We start from the raw sequence: 4,595 nt of genomic DNA, 5'->3' as shown, positions 1-4,595 counted from the left end.
CAGATGTTCTCTTTTTGCAAAATTTATTCTTAGTTGTCCAACGTAAGAGATTTGTTGCTAATGACACAACAGTGATCTGTTCCAGCACTTACAGCCGAAGTCTAAACCATTTTTTGTTTGTTTGTTTGGCCAATAAAACCATGGCAGTGCCACATTGTGAAAAGCAAAGAATATTCAGCAGTGGAGCCAGCTATGAGTCAAATCCATGCCCTTCAAGAGGTCAAAGTGCAAAGGATTTTTCATGAAATGTGGGCAGAAAGCAAAATAAAGGAGAAGATATTTCTTCTTAGACCAGGTGCCCTTCAATATGCTCCCAGCAATATCCACAGCCCTCCTCAGCGTTCGGCTGCTGCCCTGCTGAGCAGCTTTTGATGTCACCCCAGGCAATTACTGCCATCGGCTTCTGCTTGGTTGGACACTTTTTGTTGCCATTTGTGATTTGTGTGATCAGATTTTATCAATTTCATATACATATGACTCTCTTTTTCCATCTGGACAATTATGTAAAGCTTTGACGTAAGCTGAGGCTTGGTATTTTTTGCTTTTATTTTATTCACTTTAACGGTTTTATTTTCTTTCCTCTCGACAATGGATTCTGAAAATCTCATTCTTCCTGCCCAGTGGAATATTTCATCTGCTTTGATTTCCCTATTTATTTATTTATTTCTGCAAAGTGCAGAGGGAAGACAGCAAAGTACGCTTTCTTCCTTTTTATCTCATTTTACACTCAAAAAAGTTGAAAGCTTCTCTGCCAGAGCTGGATGTTCCACGCCCTTCTGCTCAAGGCAGTGTATCTCAGCATTATCAAACAGAGATGTAAGAGATTTAGAGTAAGATGGGTGCTGAAGCTGCAAGCTCCTGCCTATTACTTCCGTATTAACAGAAAGTACTAAAAAAAACCTGCTGCCAGATATCTTCTCTGCTCTTGATACTTGAAATAATTTCTTCCTTGACTGGAAAAAAGTGATTTCAATTTATACAGTGGCAGTGAGGTGTCACCATTTCAACTAATTGGGACGGTGGGAGAAGGACGTTGGACCAACTGATTGTTAGTAGATTTTTCACTTATTTTCATTGTCCATTCTGGATCCTCATTTTTGTGTGTACTTTCCTGAACTTCTTTTGTACTTCTTCCGAATTTTCAAAGTGACAGACCAACTCAAAGAACAATTATATATAACTATCAAAAGATCTTCATAACTTTACTTCTCAAACAAAGCTTACACAACTGTCTTGATTTAACAGCTCCCCCAGCACCACAACGTGACATCACTGTGAAGAACATTCTGCAGAGGAACTAACTGCAGACACTGGAAGCCACTCAATCAGCAGTGTGAATGAATTAGAAGGCTCCATCTAATGCTGACAGGCTGTAGACCCTAGCACAAACTGAAGACACAACCCTTGTTTGGAAGGTTTTCACAAGAAAATTACGACACAGCAAATGTTAACAAAGAAATATTATTCTGAATTAAATAAATAAGTACGTAGTACTCTTGCAAAAGACTGCCTCTAAAGAAAAGGCTATTTAGTGGAAAGAATGCCTCGTAACGTCCTGAAAGTATTCTTGCTCAGTATGCTCCCAGATTGTCAACACATACTCAGCAATGGCACCATGAGGACACCAGATCAGGGCCTTGCCATCAGCCCCACTCTGCAGATTAGGGCAGCAATGTCTGCACTAGATTTCACAAGAATGTCAAAAAGCTTCTGAGTAATCAGAATTGTTTAGTAAACAACTAGCATAAAAGTCTGAATTTTAGTGTCATAGAGTCATTTCAGTTGGAAGAGACTTTTTAAGATCAAGTCCAACAAGTAGGGTCAGTGCCACATCATCTGCACTGTCCATCTTACAAATGTGAAAGGATGCAACAAGGCTAGGGAAGAAAAAGTAAATTGCCTAGGCCATAAGGCACTTGTTCACAGTCATCCTCTGCAGCACAGCATGAAAAAACTCATCTTTCAGTGTGATGAAGCAGGGCGTACCTTCTGCTTTGCTAGCAATGCACAACAAGAGGGTTTTTTTAAATCTTTTCTTTCTGAATAATCTTATTCAGGAAAAATGAAATGATCATCAATGCAAAACCAAAAAGCAAATGCAAATCCTGCAGTTCCAGTTCAGTAGCATTGACTTTTCAGAGCATAAAATAATACAATACAGGAAAAAACTCAAAAAAAATATAACCTTCTGGTAAGATCAAATTGCCTAAGGTGATCAATCCTTTAGCAAATAGCCAACAAAGTTCAGCAATTAATATCTGAAAAACACATAAATATAAGAATAAAATAGTACGTAAAAAAAGGTACTGAAAAACAACTGCACATGCCCAAAATAATTATGGCAATTTGCTGCAGCTATTGCACAATATTGCAGCTTTGATATATCACAGCATTTGTATTTATGCAAAAGAGTTTTTAACTTACTTTGGAATGACAGAAACATTAAGCAAAATACATTTTTCTTAAGTCTAACACATTTGTGAATGCACAAATGCAATCACAGAGGTCAGTTTAGAGGGTTTACACAAAACGACACTGACATTTAACTTTCAGATTTGCTGGCAAACACTCACTTGTATTGCTGCTTGGGAACATAATCCTAACAACACTTCTCAAAGAAACACCTACACACTGGAATACGCTTAATCATTTGAAAGTTTAAATTAACTCTTCTTGGACACAGATAAGAGAAGAGGTTGCCTTCTGACTGAAAAATGTTCATATTTTAATCATCTTCTGATCACACTATATTGTATCAGTCCTAAGTCTTTAAAACACTCACAGTCACGTTTTCCAAATACATCACAGCTACCTCATTTTGTCAGAAGTCTCCAGAAGCAACAAGCACGTTCTGCCAGAAGTCTCTCAAAGTAACCCAGATAGAAAAACACTCTGTGAAGCCCCCTCTGCCACACCCCAAACAGCTGGGCTGGGTTAGCAATTCCAAACTTCCATTGTTTAAAAACAAAGACACTCAAAACAAACAAAAACACAGAAAACCCCACAACTGGTAACAAACCTTTCTACAAGCACTAGGTCAGATCCTCAGTCTCATGGTGAAAAAGCAATTATGTAGAAAGCATGCTAAAATCTTAGAAGAACTTCATTTTAGCCTATTATTACTAATGTGGTTCTGATCAAGTATTTATTATAATTATGATAACTTTGTAATCGGACAGAGAACTGAAAATAAGATCATGTTTCTGTAGGTCTTATGCTGTGAAATGATGTTTCTAAAACTTGTTCTGTTAAAATATCAGACATATGGATCCTTTCTAATTTTCTCTTTCCTATTTAAAAATCATTTATTTCCACTTGTACATTGATCCACAGCCCCAGTGGTTTCTACATATTATCTTTCCTCCAGAATAACACTACATTGTTCTGTAATTACTGTTTCACAACTAACTACAGTTACTAACAGAACAGAGCATTTAGCTGGGTAAATCATTATATTCTTAGGCTTCGATGTGAAAAATTTGCTGGGAAAGAAATAAATTATAGATCAATACTACTGGAAAAGGAATGATCCATCCCACTTAATTAGAACAACCATATTTCAGTACATTTCAGACACCAGATAAAAAGACTCAGTGAATTACTTATATGAAAAAGTCACACCCTTGCATAAATCTCAGTAGAGCCAGTCCCTAAACTACCAGTCCACCCAGACAGCTTTTAAAATGCACAATCATAGAGTAATTTAGCTGTAGCATCATTAGCAACAGCAGAATTTCTGAACAGAATTTCCTGATAAGGCCAGTATGAAACGCTAAAGCTTCACAGCCTTGCATGAATATTTCAGGTTGGATACTAGGAAAATTTTCTTCTCAGAAAGAGTGGCACAGCACTGGAACAGACTGTCCGACAAGGTGGTGGAATCACCTTCCCTGGAGACTTTCAAGAAAGGGGCAGATGTGGCACTGAGGGACACGGTTAGCGGGCACAGTGGGGATGTGTTGATGGTTGGACTAGATGTTCTTCATGGTCTTTTCCAACCTTAATGATCCTGTGATACTATGAATGGACCCTGTAGGCTAGGTGAGAAACTGCAGTTCGAGTTCTAGAAATGGTTTAGCTCAGATTTCTTCATAACTTATCTCTGCATTGTTTTTTTGTTTTTTTTTTTTTCTTAATTTGGGAACATTTTACAAGCTTGAACTAGGGAAGAGACTTGACTACAGCAGGGGTGCACCTACCAGCACCCTCACCCAGAATTCGAGCTCAGTCTTGTGACCTCAAGTTCAAGGTTGGTGCTATAAACAGAACCAGCCTGAGTGAAGGTGAAAATTCCTGTGCTTCCATCCCAGCCCATATCATATGGGATCTGAAGAGGGGAATGTATTTCCAGCAATCACTTCGGGTTAATTCTCGCAATTCCTGACACAGGGGCACGCAATAATCCCTAAAAAAAAATCGCTGTGGCTGCGTACGTATCTGCCAACGTGCCCCACCGCTACAGACCGCACCAGAGCCGCCCAGCCTGGCGTCAGAGCCCGCAGCTCCACGGGCAGCAGCACCACGATCCCCCCGCCCTCCCTCAGCGCCCAGTAGGGCGGGGCCCACGCTCGCCCTCGGCACGGCCCCCCACCTCA

Source organism: Meleagris gallopavo, chromosome 13 (assembly GCF_000146605.3).
Source record: "Meleagris gallopavo isolate NT-WF06-2002-E0010 breed Aviagen turkey brand Nicholas breeding stock chromosome 13, Turkey_5.1, whole genome shotgun sequence".
Lineage (NCBI taxonomy): Eukaryota > Metazoa > Chordata > Aves > Galliformes > Phasianidae > Meleagris > Meleagris gallopavo.
The sequence above is the reverse complement of the archived record's forward strand: the minus strand, read 5'-3'. Positions refer to the sequence as shown.